Genomic DNA, 18,153 nt, shown 5'->3' with positions numbered 1-18,153 from the left:
ATCATATGTGAACCACAGGTGTAGAGTTCAATTGCTTTACATCTTATGTGACACCACTGCAGCTGGATGTCTTGCATTGGCCTGTCTCCTCTGACCTTGCTTTCAAGAGACATTGAGTCACATGCCACACGTCTTCCTTGTTGTTGCTCTAAACCAACCAATGACGCTTCCTGCCTGTCATTCAGTGTTGGCCAAACACATTTAGCTAGAAAATTCGTACGCAATACTGAAACTCGGCAAGAAAAAAATAACTTTTTCTGGTATGTTGCCTGTACACAACGCTCGTCAATAAAGGGTTAGACATGTGTTCTTTTTGTGTGCATTCCTCGAATGCAGCCTGGTCAGCACCTTTTTCAATCGGGGATGTTTTGGTGGGAAGATTTGATGTGCCCGCTCGGCATGAATCGTTGCAGCTGTTAAGGCTCAAGTGACCCGAGGCATGTGTTGCTGTCTTTAACGCTTTGGCAAACATACGCTCGCACTCCTCAAATTTGGCCTGGTCAGCAGCTTTTTCGAATGGGACATTTTGGCAGGAAAATTTGACTTGCCCGCTCAGCCTGAATCGTACAGCAGGAGACACTGACGTGTATTGAGCTGATTGGACTCCAGCAAAGCATCATGCTAACATCACACTGCCTGCAGCAAGGGACGGCAACACATTTAGATTATCGCCCTATTAAAAAGCCCCTCACTTAGTCCAGATATTTTGAGCTGAAAAGAGCAGTGCATACAATGCATGTTAAAGATTGTGCTGCAAAGTATTGCACCACTACGCACCGCGAAATGAGATGGAATTTCAAACCAAACACTGTGTGCCCTTCTCCTTGTAGGTGCCGCTCTCCCAGCCAGAGAGTCGACGTCAATTGCACAAGTGCGCTTACGTAAATTGCAGTGCTGTGATGCCACTCACAGTGACAACATAGCACTGCAGTTACGCAACTAGAGAATTATTCAAGGCAACATCAGCTATTTGTTCGATCTATTCCTTCAGTAGACAATTTAAAGTTCACAAAAATTATAATATCAACATACCGAATGTCTACGAGTCTTTGTCTTACTTCGTACCATAGCAAGAGGGACGTACTTCCCTTTCATCTCCTTGTTCTCACGTGCACAGAAAAGGAAACTATCTGCCATTTTCTACTGGGTTCCAGTGCGTAATCGTGCTCTTATGGTAAAACACAGAGAAGGAATTTTGCTTGCGGAAGCTAGACGGGACCAAGTGGAGAGATCGTCTATGTTGGCGGTGACGCTTGCCTTCTGAAATCATGGATTCACAGCGCTTCACATAATTATCTCTCTTCATTATTTTTATGCTCATGCAAGCAGTTTACTTGGGTTAATAACACTTCATCTCCGTTTTCTGACGTTGCGTCTGGTATTCCTCAAGGTAGCGTTCTGTGTCCTTTATTATTGCTTATCTGCATTAATGACCTTACATCTCATGCAACATCCATTTGTTTGCCAACGATTGCATAATATACTGTAAAATTATGACTCGCGCAAATCATCTGGTACTACAACAGGATCTTGACAAAATCACATTCTGGTGCTCGCATGGCAAAGGACCATTAACATTGACAAATGCAAACTAATCACGTTCAGCCAAAAGCAGTCAAACTCAACTTACGTGTACTATGTTAACAATAACTGTATGTTTGTAATGCCCAGCTACAAGTACCTTGGCTTAACTTCACTTCTAATCTTTTCTGGTCAACACATATTAAAAAAATTACTGCAACGGCATCATGCACACTAGGATACCTCAGTGTTTAAAGACAGCGCTAAAGATGTAAACCAGACAGCAGAGTAGAGGATGGCACACGCACAGCACTGACTTACAACCGGCGAATTTAACGCCCCGCACACAGTTTGGGGATACCAAACCTGCACTAGGAAAGGCAATGCGCCACATTCAGCGACAAGTGACTTAGAACTTACACTCATCACTGACCCAGATAGGCCCACGCGTATCAGCAACAGTGTAAGCAGAAATACCACACCCGACTTATGCTTCGTCAAAAATGCCAATGGGGCCCTTTGGGATAACACCGAAACTAGTCTTGGGAGCGATCACTATCTTGTTGTTATCACTATCCCTTCCAAAGGGCATAAAAGGAAAATGAAGCTAATTCCACATACCAAATGGGACACATCCCGATACGTAAGAAACCGCAAACAGCTCACTGATATAGCAGACCTCACTGCGTGGACGAATGAGCTTATCCAGGACGTGGACAATGCCACCACCATGGCACCGATAGAAGAGGAAGGCCTCGTGCCAGACTCAAAACTCCTAGGTCTATGGGAAAAGCATCAAGACCTTCAGCAGAGATGGCTAAAGAATAAGATCTACCGCACGCTGCGCTACAAACTCGCCGCCCTAGAGAAAGAGATTCAGGACTACTCTAGCGAGCTCAGCACTATGCAGTGGAACCAATTATGCGACAACATGAATGGCCAGTTGAGCAAAAAGAACCCCTGGACCCTGCTTAAACACATGCTAGATCCACAACACTCTAAAAGTGCTGCTCATAAAAGGATTCAGAAAATCGTACACAGTTTCCCGGGAACAGACTCGGAATTCGTAAACCTCTTGATCGGGCAATATCTTAATACAGAACGGGAGCCGGGTGCATATATTGAGTACAGAGGAGACGAAAACACAACTTTAGACGAAGACATCACCGAGGCCGAAGTATGCGCCGCTCTCAGCTGCCTACGCACGACATCATTAGCCGGTAAAGATAAGATCACCAACGAAATGCTCAGGAATCTAGATGACCCTACCATAACAATGATCACCAAGCTTTTTAATCAGCACTGGCAAAACGGTACTATCCCGCAAGAGTGGAAGCACACTAGCATGGTCTTCATTCCTAAACCGGGCAAGTCACTCAGTCTAGAGAACCTCAGACCCATATCCCTTACATCTTGTCTTGGTAAGGCTATGGAGCATGTGGTTTTCAATAGGCTGGTTGACTATGCCGAAACCAACAACCTCTTTCCACAGACAATGATCGGCTTTCGACCCAAACTGTGCAACCAAGACATACTGTGGCAAGTACAAAATGATATCCTTAACCCAGCGCCTATACGCGCAACTCAAACAGTGTTAGCATTAGACATACACAAAGCGTTTGACAATGTCTCACATCGAGCCATTCTAGAAAACGTATCCAACATGAACGTAGGTAAGAGAACATTTACCTATATTACCACATTTCTCAAGGGACGTACTGCCACCATAAACATAGGCGATATTGAAAGTAAAACCATAGAGCTCAGCACTAGAGGTACACCACAGGGAGCAGTACTTTCTCCTTTCCTCTTTAATACAGTCAAACCTCGATATAACGAACACGCATATAACGAATTATTGAATATATCGAACTCTTCCGAAATATTTTTGTCAAACACATGTATTTTTAACTTCCTATAGCGAACGCGGTTTGGCATAAAACGGATATAACGAACTTCGCGACGCCAAGCCCTACCTCACTTTAATAGCAGGCGGCAGGCTTCGTTGCACTACAAGTGTGTTATGCGGCGCAGCAAACGTTCAGGACAACCTCGCAGGCACTGACAGCGCCGCAGATGCCACGTCGTCATCGAGAGTTGACAGCCAAAGAAATCGTCCGCATCTCACAACCGCTGACACCGCCGCTTCAGCAGCGGCGGCAGCGGCGTGATCAAATGTTGCTTTTGCGTTTTAGTGTTAGCAGTGGCGTGGCCCTTGAAGACATGCCCACCAACGGCCATGTTGGTGTTGGTGACATGCCCGCAACAATGACTGTAGAAGACTTCGTAGGTGGCGACGACATCTCAGCGACCACGGCTGTACTGACGGACGCCGAAATCGCTGCGGAAGTCTCAGAACATCCCGCATGCAAAGCTCAGGCTGACCCTGTAGACGATGAGAACATTCCGACTTCACAAGAAGCACTTGCTGCGTTGGATTTACTGCGCCGCCACTGCAATGCTATTGAGGGCAGTGGGTTTGCCCTTGTTGAGTGTTTGAAAACTGTGGAACAGGGCGTGATACCGAATGCGATGAACACCAAGAAGCAGGCCGCGATAACGCAGTTCTTTGTGCGTAAATAAATTAACGTGACCCAAGTAAGCGTCGTTCGAGTTGCTGTGCCTTCTCTGATTGAATTTTGCTCCTCTTGCATGTATTTTTTACGAAATTTTATATTACGAATTATGGATATAGCGAACTAATTTCCGACTTTTTAACTGTTCGTTATAACGAGGTTTCACTGTACCACCATGAGTAGCTTATCCCAACAGCTCAAAGAGATTCCTCATATCAGGCACGCCATCTACGCCGATGACGTAACGATCTGGACGTGTGCTGGGTCGGATGGAGAAATTTCAGAATCACTGCAGGCAGCGGCTGACGCAGTGCAGAAACACGCTCGCAACAATGGCCTCAGCTGTTCGCCGAAAAAATCAGAATTGCTTATAGTCCAGAACAAAAATCCCGCAAATCCGGCTGCCAATATGCCCACACACATTCAGGTGCAGGTAGCTGGACAACCAGTCCCGCCCGTTCCTAAAATCAGAGTGTTAGGATTGTGGATCCAGCAAAACACACACAAACAAGAAGCCGTAGCACAACTCCAAACCACAGCTAGGCAATTACAGAACCTTCTCAAGAGGGTCTCCAACTGACGGCACGGAGTTAAGGAGAAAGATGCCTGCAGGCTAATGCCCCGTTCACACTGAGACATTCGGCGTTTGGAGCGGCGCCCAGTTCGGCGGAACCCAGTTCGGCGGCGGCGAGATCCGCCGGAATAGCCCCTTCCGCGCCGATCGCTCCCGTACCGATTTTTGCGGCAGCTGCCGCCGGATTGCCTCGCCGCCGCGCGGCGCTGACCAATCGGGGAGCGCGAAACAGAACTTCCAAAGATGGCGGCCGAGTCTCGCGTCATGTCGCAGTCGTCGCAGTCATCAAAGTCCGCCGCGACATCCACATCCGAAATGCTGATCGAACTGGTGCGCAACCACCCAGTCCTCTACGATAAGCGCCACTTGAAGCACAAAGACAACGTGCAGAAGGACGACTTGTTGCACAACATCGGTCGCGAGATTGGTGGGCGAACCCACCAACGCCGCTGCCGCCGTCTCATCGGCGAATGCTTCTGCGCGTCATGCATCGCCAGAAAGATGCTTGCCAACAGGCCGAGCAGTACTCCCTCTTCTTGCTCGGGGTTCATCATTGTCTTTCCAAGCAATGGTGGAGACGCGCAACATAAACACACGAACTCGACGCGAGCGGAGACAACTGCTGCGCAATTTCGAGCCGCGCGAACATCCGGGACATTCCGCGCTTGATTGGAGGTTAGCATTTTATGGGGCAGATGGCGCTGTATGTCTTTCCGGCGGCGCGGTCCGCAAGCAGTGTGAACTACGCGATTTTCGGCGGCAGGAGAATTCCATTCGCTGTAGACGCCGGATTCCTCAGTGTGAACGTACCATAATCCAGGCTTTTTTTCTGAGCCGAGTGGCGTATGTCTGCCCTTACCTGCATCTCAGGAAGAGGGATTTGGAACGGATTAACGGTCTAATCCGAACGTTATTCAAACAGGCTTTTGGGCTACCAAAATGGACTAATACAGAGGCACTCTTGAGTCTAGGCGTGCATAATAACGTTGAGGAAATCATAGAGGCCCACAAATGGGCTCAAACAGTTCAATTATCCGGCACACACGCGGGACAGCAGATCCTCGACCCCTTAGGGTATCGCCCCCCCCTTAGACATCCCGCAACGACAGCAGATACCTAACGCTATCCGGACCAAGATCATTATCCCCCCGCTTCCAAAAAACATGAGCACTGAAAACAGCGGTAGACGCAAAGCTAGGGCGGCAGCACTCTGGCAATGCTACAAAAATCAACCCGTCATATACGTGGATGCTGCTCGCACCAGTGATGATCGACACTCCATAGCCGTCACTAATGGCGATGGACACACCATCAGCTGTGCGACGGTAAACACATCTTTCATTGTGGAGCCGGAAGAGGCCGCCATCGCCATGGGCACCTCCATTCCGGGCACCAAGATTATTATATCCTACTCAAAAACAGCGATTCGTAACTACACCTCAGGTTTCATTTCCCTCGAGCATTTAGAATTATCAACAAAAATCTTAATCAATTGAAGTTGGTGTGGGTACCCGCTCATGCGGGCAACCCTGGCAATGAGGCCGCCCACCTAGCCGCCCGAGCAGCTAGTAACCGGGAGGTGGGCTTGCCCGACGGGGTTGACTGACACGAAGGTATCCGCACCTATAACGAAATGACCGTTTCTTACCGCGAATACAGGTGAATATATCCATCCCCGCACGAGACACTAACAAGAATACAGGCCACTAACCTCAGGAGAGTACAGACTAGATCTGTACTTAGTCCAAAAAGGCTAGCTGCAATGACCGGTGGTGAATATCCACCAAGCTGCAAACATTGTAGCTGCCCCCTGGCGGACCAAGCTCGCATCTTGTGGGGGTGCCAAAAGAACCCTCCCCCGAGAGAACTCTTTAGGCGAGCTCCCACACATGACGAGTGGGAGACGACGACAAAAACTTCCAGCCCACAAGACCAGATACGGTTGGCGGAATGGGCTGATAGCGTCGCGGCAAAGCAGACGCCACGCTAGTCCACACCGCTGGGAAGGAAAACTCCACTCAAACTTCACAATAAAAGTTTTCTCTCTCTCTCTACAACCGGCATTTGTAAGCCAGCACCGTGTGTGCCCCTTCCTTTAGTCTGTGGTCCTGCGTGCGTCTCTAGCGCTGTTTTTAAACATTATGGAAAACCACCAGCTCACCAAATCTGCCGTGCTTCTTCAGGATGCCTCAAACGTAATCTTCATGCAGCACCTGCCATAACTCAGAAACTAGCATACCAGACACTTATTGGTCCACAACTCTAATATGCATCATCTGTCTGGTCACCTCACCAAGTCTATCTAATCAACTTACTGGAATCTGTGCAACACCACGCTGCACGTTTCATCACTCAAGACTATAACCGACACTCCATTGCGACTAACATGAAGACTTTATTATCACTACAATTCTTGGAATAATGCAGGAAGTTAGCCATTCTCTGTGTATTGCTTAAGATAGTCTACAGTGAGCACGCAAATATTATGCCACTATCAAAATCACATCACATATCTCGCAGGCTTCATAATCAACATGCATTTCCACGTGCAATTGGTCAATGGAATGACCTCCCTGATGATGTCGTCTGTATTCAGGACCATGTGGCACTTAGAAATAAAATACTAATCATCTGTGACGGTTTTTGCTAACTATATTGTCACATAGTAGGGACAATGAAGAAAGCAGCAAAACTAGGAATTACGAAACTAGCGCTTTATTGGGTGATCTTGTGTGCTCAAAAACAAGCTGCACTCAAAGAACTGTGACAGCGGCGAACACAATCAGCGATCAGCGAAAATCTGATCGGCAGGTCAAGCGCGTTGGCTTTTCAGTTATCGAAGTCATTACAGGTTCCAGAATAATTGCTGGTGCCCGCGTGTCTTGCAGAAAGTTTTATACCATTCACATCATGCATACATAAAATCAGATTGCACAAGGTTCGGTGACAACAGACGGCAAAAAGAACCACCAATAACATTAGAGAAATTTCCGATATGTGTGGGCGCGTCCCGCGCTGAGCAATAACATTTGTTAGACGATGATCTCGCAGCAGGAGAACTCATTGCACTGTTACATAGCGCACACAGTTCACAGGTTCATAGTAGACAGTCGACAGAATGCCCACAGTTCACACAGTAAGAAAAAGAAAAACACGCACTTGTATATAAGCAATAACAAAAGCTAGGTAGGTTAATACACATATAAGCTTGAAGAACTAAGAAACTCTGCTTAGGTAGTCCGCTCCAATATTGTCACTGCCTTTGATGTATTAGACAGTGACGTCATATTCCATAATCAATAAACTCCAGCGCAATAATCTGTTGTTCGCATGCTTGGCGAAATTAATGTATGAGAGAGTGGTTCATGGTCCATTTGCAGCAAGAAGAGCTTGCCATAGAGAAAAACATGAAACTTTTGGATTGCCCAGACAAGAGCGAGGCCTTCCCAATCTATGCAGGGGCGTAGCCAGAGGGGGCTTATGAGGCTTCAGCCCCCCCCCCCCCCACCCCCAAATCTTTTCGTGCTGTCCATGCACTGCCAACTAAAACAATCCCCGGCGCCAGAAATCATTCTAGATTTCGTCTAGAATGTATTTATCACGCTCAAAAAGACGTTTCAGCACGCACATTGCGAACTTGGGCTGGATTTCGAGGCCACGCCCATGCATGGGAAGTCGCATAACTCTAGGAGCCCCGTCTGAGCACAAAGTTTCAAGGGCATTTTGATGGCGAGCGGGCTCGTCGCGGCATCTCGTTGAGGCCATGGAATCTACGGAGCGCATGGATTTAAATTCCCAGACTTTATGGGTATAATCATACCTTGCTGGTGAAGCAGCGCACTGACATGGACACAGTGAAGACACACAAGAAAAGACACTCACTGCTGGAAAGCGAGTGTCGTCTTTTCTTGTGTCTTCACTGTGTCTGTGTCAGCGCGCTCCTTCACCAGTTAGGTATGATGATCACTCACCAACTAGCCCAACTTTCCACTTTATGGGTATAAAGTTCTTGTAAACTTTTTATGCGAAAGATGCACTGACATAATTGCAATCTTTGCGCATAATTGCAAAGGCTGATGAGCTGATTAAACAAAGTCGTGCTTTAGATTTTCAATTACAGGACTCTGCCTTTATTGTTGTTATAAACATTTGACGCCAAAGGTGCATTGACTTTTCTAAAGTACATCAGAACATACAGTGAGACATGCCAAATCAACACACTATCAGACAAATTGACAAAGCACGCAGCGAGCTCCAATGAGACGAAGCGTTGTGGCGGTTCATTTGTGCTGTCATGTCACAGAAAAGAATATCAACATTTTCATTCACCTCCATCAAAGCATCAATGTCACGACACTAAAGCCAGCAAAGGTAATGGAAGTTCTTATCTATTTTTTTTTTTACTTTTATTTGCGACGACACAGTGAGCGTCTTCAATTTTCTTGTTCCTACTACCCGCGGGCTGCCAGTGCCAGCCAGAGTGCATGTGTTTTTCTCGTGTTGCCCCTACCACCGCGCGGCACGTTCGATGCACATTCGTTTTTCTCTAGCCAAGTGTATTTTAGCCTGGCAGAGTCTTGGACACTTTCTGGCTAGCAGACGAGAAAAAGAAATAATAGTTGCTCGCCGCCATCACTGTGGGGACTCGACAGATTGCAACGCGTTCGCTTGAGCGCAACCTCTCCGGAAAGTCTTGTCTCGCCAGTGTAGGATACCGAGCAACATGCGTATGGTTCTCTGTGAACCAAGTGTCTCACTTTTTCTTCCATATTCCGTGTGTAGCCACATAGGTGCCCAAAGTAGGCATTTGATTGTGGCCAACATGCTTTCCCTTGCGTTTCTTCATTTCGGTTCCCCCACCGCACAAAAGAAAAAAAAGAAGACGTTGCAGCGCAGCGCATTGTCGCATGATGAAAGTTCGAGTTTGTTGATTCCTCATTTGCAGAAAGCAATGGGCTCCAGGACGCTTCATTTGCTGCATACTCGTATTATATTATTGCGATAGCAATCGTATGGACGCTGCAGGCGCATTCCTGCCATCACCCTCATGTTCTGTATAACGTCCAAGGGCCATAACCTTGTGACCGCGCGCCGCATGCTGTATGTGCAAATGAAAACGGTGGGGGAGAAGGCATGGGTAAGCTGATGGTGGTGGTTCAGTATTGTGTGTGCAAGGGAGGAAAGCGGGGAGGAAGCGCGCCGCCTTCCATCGCGCGTGATAGGTCAGGGGGAGTTGACGGAGGGCTGGCGAGCGATAGGATTTTGTGATCTCTGAATCTGTGATTGCACAACATGTTTATTTGCCTTGTTTGGCGCATTATATGCAGTGACTTTTTCTTAGATACGTAGTTTTATGGGAGGCTTATACTTATATTTAAGTATCTTCTTGTGAGGTTTTGTGTATACGTGCAGCGAACTTTGTTTCCAGTGGCACTTTTTTGCCCTTTATCAAGCTGTATCTTCGCATTTCTAATGTACGAGGCCAAGTCAAATGAAAGTGAGATAACCAACACCGCTCAATAATGGTTATCCGTGAGGCATGCAGGTAGCACACAGGCATCTATCATTTACGAAAGTGACACGCAGATGTGAGAATAAATGTTCGTTAAGGCTTTCATACACTGGGTTGAATATGGTTGCGTGACGTAATGGACGCTCCTAAAGTAGAACAGCGTGGTGTCGTGCCAATTTGACAGCTGAAGACGTTTCCAAAAATGAAATCAGCGGCCGTATGGATGCCGCGTACGTTTAAAATTGCATTCCATTGGCCACAGTGAAGCGTTGGAGGAAACGGCTCAAAGAAGGAAGTAATAGTTGCAAAGACGATCCAAGACCCGGTTAAAGCCACTGTGCAATCACCCCCAACATAATTGCAAATGTTGATGAGCTGATTAAACATGGAGAGGATATTCATCGATGAATAGGCAGGGCGTGTGAACATCAGTCACGGTTCAGTTCACAACATAATTCGTGATTATCTCGGTTATCGGCTTATGTGTGGGCAATGGTTGCCGAAGATATTGAACTGCTGCCAGAAGACAGAGAGGTTCGGCACTGCCTTGACGTATCTGATCCGGTATCAAAATGAGGGTGACGACTTCTTGTCTGCACTTGTGACCAGAGACGGATCGTGGCACCACTACTACGAGCCTGAAACATGATGGCGAAGCTTACTGTGGAAACATTCGAATTGATCACCCCCAAAGAAAGCAATGGCCGTTATTTCTGCCGGAAAGGTGTTGATTTTTTTAGATTGTCAGGGGCCATTACTGATCGAATTTGCTAAACCTAGAGAGACTATCAATCATTTCCGATATTGTGAAACGTCGGATCGGCTGCGTGTCGCAATCAATAGAGACTTTTGGCGTGTCCGCTATTCCGGCACACCGGGGCGGTTTGGGCGGATTACTGGATGGTCGGGGGTGTAAACGTGAGCTGCCGAAACGGTGCAGCCGCCTAGTGTTGTAGAGCTCAATCAGGCAAACACAGAACTAAAATTGTAGTAACTTACATTATTCTGCTCTGCTGCTCGTGCAAATTTTCAACAGCGGCGTAATTGTGTTCACAATTACACCTCTGTCGAAAACTTACACCCCAACTAAGAAGAATATAGCAATCGGCTCTATGTTTAGGTGGTTGAGCTTTGCACCACCAGCTGGCGCCACCAATCTGGCCGCTCACGTTTACGCTCCCGACCATCCGGTAATCCGCCCAAACCGCCCCGGTTTGCCGGAATACCGGACATGCTAAATGTCTCTAATAACAAACGACGTAGAAAATTGATGAATGGGGTCATCTTGCTCCACGACAATGCCCGTCTCAACGTCGTTGATGGGGTTAACATAAAACAGGCGAAGTTCAAACGGGAAACGCTGCGACATCCACCATGCTCCCCAAACTTGTCGCCTTGCGACTTCCACATTTTGGGGCAATTGAAAAAACAGCTCAAGGGAACTAGACTCGTGTCAGACAATGACGTGAAAGAGTCAGTTTTGGACTTTTTCAAGAAGCAACCCAAGGAGCTTTATGAGGCGAGAATCACGCGACTCGTTAGTCAGCAGGACAAATCTCTAAAGGCTCAAGGAGACTACTTTTAAATGAAGTACCCCATTAGTCATATTTACGCATTGGCTCACTTTCATTTGACTCACCTTCGTATATTCTGCTGAACTCCTGCTTTTTTATATGTGCTCTCTGTTGCGACTATAATTTCGGTGCCATTACAACACACGACCGGTGACAACTGCTGTGCATTACATTAAAACAAATGACAGCATCATTAAGATTCTTCCCTGGCCTTTGCATAAGTACAAAAGCGTAAACAAGGTTCTTGACTGACATGGTTTCATTACCATATTTGTCCTCAACTTGTTCATTTCATGGCCCTTACATTTTGTTCTCATATCAGCGGCATGTACTGCTTTGCTGGTTTCAAACTGATATATTTCTAAAGTTGGTGTGATATTTTATTTACTTATTAAATAGACAAAAACATTGAAGCATTGATATCAGTTATTTTGGGCACAATTTTTGGGACATATGAGTATATTCTTTTATGAAAAAATCATACTTTACTTGTCTTGACAGTGCGTAGCGTTTAAGAATTTGTTTGCAGCATCTTTGGCAATGACAATGCAGTTATTATTCATGTATTTGATCCCTCGACAAATTCTATAAGGAGGAGGCCGAGCTGCATCGTGAGCCCCCCCCCCAAACAAAATTTCTGGCTACGCCACTAGTTCTGTGGTAGAGTAACGTGCTTCTCTAGGCAGCAGCTTCAACTTGCGTACGCAACCAGGTGCAGAACAGCTCCATGGCGTCGTAGAAGGGCAGTTCAGAGGCTTGTCAATGACGCATCTGTACATAGGACAAACGGCTGTTCTAAATCCAGAGACCGAAGAATAGGCTGATCAGAGAGTAAGCGCCATAGTTTGTCAAATGCTTCCTAGTGATGCGGCTCCCAGACCAGTTTTTTGGGCACACGCTTGCGGGTCAGTTCTGTGAGGGGTGCTGATACTTTTGAATAATTTGGCACGAAGTCTCAGTAGTATCTAGTAAGGCCCAAAAATGAGCGAACTTTTTTTTTTTTTTTCACAGCTTCAATTTTCTCGAGGGTCTCGATCTGCAGGCGTGGGGCACCGTGGCCTACAATATGCCCTAAAAATTTCAAGGAGGTAAAGCCAACTTCACTTTTGGAGACAGGCGTTTTCGACTTGCTGGAAGAAACCCCTAAGAGTGTGAACATGTTGTTCCCATGTTTCCGTGGCAATTAAAGTGTTGTCGAAGTAGTGGTTGATATTGGATATACATACCGTGCATTACTTTTCTCATAAGCCTTGTGAAAACAGCTGGAGCCGTCTTAATACTAAGCGGCATAAATCGGAACTGATGAAGCCCCGACGAAGATTGAAAGGCTCTCATGTGTTTGCAACCGGACTGCATTGGCACTTGCCAATACCCTTTCGTAAAGTTGAACTTTGAAAAGTACTGACTCTTACCCAGCTTGGCAAACATCATGTCTACTCGTGGTTTTGGTTCGTTGTCCATTATGACCACTCGATTTAGTTGTCTAAAATCAATGCACAAGCACATACTGCCGTCTTTTTTCTTCACTACCACCACCATTGACTGGTAGGCAGAGTTCGACGGTTCAATGATCTCTTGCTTTAGCATTTCTTGCACTTCATCTTCGACGGCATTTTTGATTGCAAAAGGCACCGGATATGGCCGGACATGCATCGGCGTGTCCGTTATCACTCTTAGCTGGCATTCTACGAGGTGGGTGTTTCCAGATATGTCCGAGAATATGTCTTGGAATGTAGACAATGGGCGCTATAACGCAAAGCTATTCCAAACTTTTCTATTCCAATTCAGCAATCAGCCCACCGCGATTGGTCAAAAACTTTTTTGGACCACCCCCACTTCACCTGTCTGTCACGCGACGTCACGAAAACCGCAATAGCTCCCCATCTGATATGACATGTATACACTGATTATGCATAATTTGACTGCACAAAACAAAAATAGTTATTTCTGATTCGACGCCTTTTCACTATTAGCCCTCGGCTATTGGTCAGAAGTTTTCGGGCTGCACCCACTTCACCTGCCTCTCACGTGACATCACAAAACCGCAAAGTCTACCGCGTCAAAGTGACATGTATGCGATAAAGATGCATTGCTATGCCGAACAAAACTGAATTTTCTTTTGAATAGCCGCAGGCTGCCCCGTTCCGAAAGGAATAAAAGATGGCTGCCGCCGATCGCTCCGCCACTGGCTACCCGCCCCTGCCGGAGAGCATGGGTTTATTTGCATGTAATAAAACATTTTTCGTGGTCGTGTAACGTTTTCGAGAACGTTTGGCACGTTTACAACCTCGTTCTGCCAACTCTTCTTTGCTGAGGATCCGTTTTAGCGTCATTCTTAAGCTTCCATTGCATGCCGCCGCGATTGTCGACGAGCCACCGCAAGCTAAGTAAGAGAAAATGGACCAATCACAGATACCGGCACCACCCTCTTCATCCAGTTATCGATATTCAGTGCAGTGGCTCGGCCCCATCGAATCCTTCTCCACTTGAGCATGCTCCTCACCTCTTGTGAGCCAATTAAACAAAACAAGCAGCTCAGTGCAGGCAATGTTATTCGTTTTTCAAGCGAACAAAAGTGACCTCCTATGAACGAGGGGAGCATTTGATTGGTTTGTTCAGACAACCCTGTGGGTGACCGCCCGATGCTTGCGTCGGCGGTTACACAAATTTGACGTCAGGAGATTGGAATAAAAACATATTGGAATAGTTTTACATTATACGGTCCAATGTTTCCTTTGCTTCTACGGCTTGCTCGGCAAGCAATTCAGTGGCAATTTTTATGTCCCGGAAAGTTTCTTTCTGCTTCAGTACAATAAATGGCGGGTCGTTCCCTTCATCTTCACGGGTGTTGACAGCTACAGCGGCTTGGTGATCAGCTGACAAAAAGGGACATCTTCCCTCATATTTTTTAAGCAAGTTTATATGAAAAGCACTTAGGTATTCGCGTGCCCAAGTCAACAATGTAATCAAGGTCGCTTGTGTTCTCAAGAACGGTGAACAGTCCCTTCCACGTTAGGACTAACTTGTTGTTCTCGGATGGTAGCAACAGTAATACTTTGTCTCCGACGGCAATGTGGCGTGCCTTTGCCTTGCAATCATAATATTGTTCTTCTGTAACTTTTGCTTTTGGAAGCTCCTCGTGGGTGAGTTGACATGTCTGCTGCAGCCGTTCTTGCAGCTCTACTACGTAACTGTACGTCGTTTTTGTCTCTTCGTCCAGATGTTTCCTTGACCACAGCTCCTTGAGGATGGTCTTAGGTCCACGTATGTAACGGCCATAAAAAAGATCAAAAGGCGAGAAGCCCAAGCTTGTCTGTGGGACTTCTCTGTATGCGAATAGCAATGGGGCCAAGTATCGATCCCAATTTTTGAGGCTTTCTTGGCTCATTCGCCAAATCATTTGTTTCAACATTCCATTGAAACTCTTCACTAAACCATTTCCTATTGGGTGGTATGGCGTAGCCAGTAGTTGCCAGAACGAAAGCAGCCGGCTTAACCCTTTCATGAGTTGCAAGGTGAATTGTGTACCTCAGTTGGTAACTATTTCTCATGGAATTCCAATGCGGGAAAACATTGTAAGCAACGCCTCGGTAATCCTTTCCGTGTCACTGCTTGGCAAAGCAACTGCATCTGGGTATGCGTTGCAAAGTCCACCATAGTTAGAACAAATCGGTTACCATTAGTGGAAGTAGGGGACAGTGGTTTTATGGTATCAGTAGCAACCCACTACAAAGGAGTGCTGATTATCGGCATGTTTCCAAGAGGTACATTTCCTACTAGATGTTTTGGGACGGTTCTCTCACAGATGTCGCATGATATCACGAACGGAATGACATCTGCTTGAGCGCCAGGCCAGTAGAATTATTCTGAGATCCTGTCGGCCATTGTCTTTGTCCCTTGGTGACCAGAGAGAATTCCTTCATGGCTATCTTCAGGACTGATCCCAGCATGTCTCTCAGAGCAGCAAGCTGTTCCACTTCCATTTTTGTCGCAGATTTATAACGCCGAAAGAGAATATCATTGAGGAGCATAAATGCGACAGTCGCAGAATGCATGGTTTTGGTCTTGCCTACGTCTGCGAAGCAAACGCCGAGTGTTCAATCATCCTTGTGCAGCTTTGCCAATGCATCAGGACTGATATCTAGCGGGTTTACAAGGGCTACTGGCAGCCTTGTAAGGGAACGTGATGCAGCAACTAATGCACTATCGAAAACAGGGCAGGCATTTTCCTTGTCGAGCAGGCCACCCTCTGCACTTTCTTGTGAATGTAGCATGGTAGGCTCCATCTTCGAATCTGTGGCTCCCAGCAACTCGAGAGAGGGGCAAACACCGTTAACATTGCCTAACACAACATCATACAGTGGGTGCTCTATACATATGGCACGCATGGTTCCTTTAAAGAATAAACAGGCCACTTGGACTTCAGCTTCGGGAAGGTATTGTATGGAACTATCTAATAAATAGACATTGCTTGTTTTCCCAGTAAACTTGTTGGCTCGCACGAGAGAATGCTTTACTACAACAGTGTCGCAACTGGAATCTCGCAAAACAGTTACCGGTTGTACTTCAAAAGGATAGACAGATGGGCGAGTTGGTACTGTTGGTATGAGTGTCCCTGTTTCACTTCGCGCTAGGAGGTTATACTTCCAGATGCCCTTTTGCTGTCTGCATACTTTCCTGTCCTAGTTTTTGCCTAACGGTGCTTTGCACACCTGACCCAATCTTTTCAGAACTGTCATCTTCAGTATTTACAGCATGTGCATGCCGTTCATGCAACCTATCTTCTCGGGTTGGTTGGTCAGGTTCAGAAAGTAAACACGAAGCCTTGTTGCGTTGCAGGCCTCGTAGCTTTCCGGCAGATTTTGAGGCTTCTTCTCTTTCCAACTGGTTGCAGCCTTAGATCCACTAGCCCTAGACCAGCATTCTGACGGCTTGTGTCCTCGCTTGTTGTAATGAAGCAATGGGGCTTTGCTTGACTGCTTGATGGCTCGCTGGCTTGCGTCCCACACATACATCTTTTCTTCTCCACCTCTAGCCAGATTTGTCAGACCTTGAGTTTCGAAGTAGTGATCCGCTGTTTCCGCCAAACTTTCAAGATCTTTGCAACTTCGCTCCTTTCAGTTTTGGCCAACTCTTGCCAGTGATGAAATAACCAAGCAGCCTGCATCTAAACTGGCGACCTGTTTCACCATTGTCAGGCTTGGCCTCTCGAAACTTGACTCGATAGCCCTCTTCAGTATACCAGAACCTCTGGAGCAGTGTTGCCTTAAGCTTTGCAAAGTTCGTTGCGTCTTCAGCGGACACACGTCCGACGACAGTGAGAGCCTCCCCCGTTAAACACAAGCTCGGAGACAGGGACCACTTGTCGCTAGGCCACCCTTGGTCCATGGCCACTCGCTTGAACCTCAGAATATATGCGTCCAGCTCATCCCGAGCTTCATTGAAAGCTGTAATTAACTTGTGGGGACTTCAGAAACCTTGATTATATATTTCTCGATCACTTGGCTCTGCTGCGACTGCTTGACTTGGCTGTTGCAATTCTTGCATGTGCATCCGTAGTTCTAACTGGCGTTCTCCAGCTTGCCACTCCAACTGTCGTGCATGGTCCTCTTTGGCCGCCTTACGCTCTTCTGCACAGCGCTCTCTTTCTTTGCTAAGCTCCTCATCCATTCGCTGCTGGAGTGCCTTTCCTGCGAGTCCCAACTCTTTACCAATGCCTATCAATTTTATGGCCTTTCCATTCTTAACCACCCAATTTTCCATCCTTAACTACCGCACATAAACAAAGTGATACTCTCAAAGGTGTTACAAGAGTTTAGTCCTGTAGCGGACGCCAGATAATGTAGGGTAATAATGCGGGCCGTCAAATTTGTTGACGTGAGGTGCGGTGAGGAAAGACTCAAAGGTGATAGTCGGGCAGGTTGCACCAGTGGACATACAATTAACAACACTGCACTGATACAAAACTTCTTAGCATGAATTAAGGCTGTCTTCTAATGCGGCACTGAATACCTCCAGTACCTCGCCCACTAACACGCGAAGTCCGGGCGTCGCACCATATGGTCCAACTGAGTTCGCTCACATGTGGATGTACTCATCGCTGGCCCGCCGTGGGCGACAAAGAGGACTTGGGTCGCATAGGCAGTGACAGTGACACGGCGACAAGCCGCTGAGGTAGTGGCTCAGGATCCCTGGTAGTGCCAGAACTCCGAAAGCACAGGAACCCTGAAAGCACTGGAGCCGGCTAGGCACAGGACACGGCAAGACCTGGCCTCGATGGCCTTTCACGAGGCTGCCCAGTAGTCCATCCCGGGCAGCCCTCTCGGGACTCGTTCGAACCTCCTCGGCTCGTTCAATCCGTGCCCGCAGCCTCCCGCTCACTTGTGTCTTCCGCTT

The 18,153-nt window shown here is 47.0% G+C and overlaps 1 protein-coding gene across 5 annotated transcripts in view; it reads left to right on the top strand.

Moving 5' to 3' along the window:
• Positions 1-18,153, top strand: part of LOC135917012 (cytoplasmic aconitate hydratase-like) — a 233,332-nt gene that overhangs the window by 205,667 nt on the left and 9,512 nt on the right. The window lies entirely within an intron of this gene.

This window comes from Dermacentor albipictus, chromosome 4, assembly GCF_038994185.2.
Source record: "Dermacentor albipictus isolate Rhodes 1998 colony chromosome 4, USDA_Dalb.pri_finalv2, whole genome shotgun sequence".
In the NCBI taxonomy this organism is placed as follows: domain Eukaryota; kingdom Metazoa; phylum Arthropoda; class Arachnida; order Ixodida; family Ixodidae; genus Dermacentor; species Dermacentor albipictus.
This window is presented reverse-complemented; position numbering and strand designations above follow the sequence as displayed.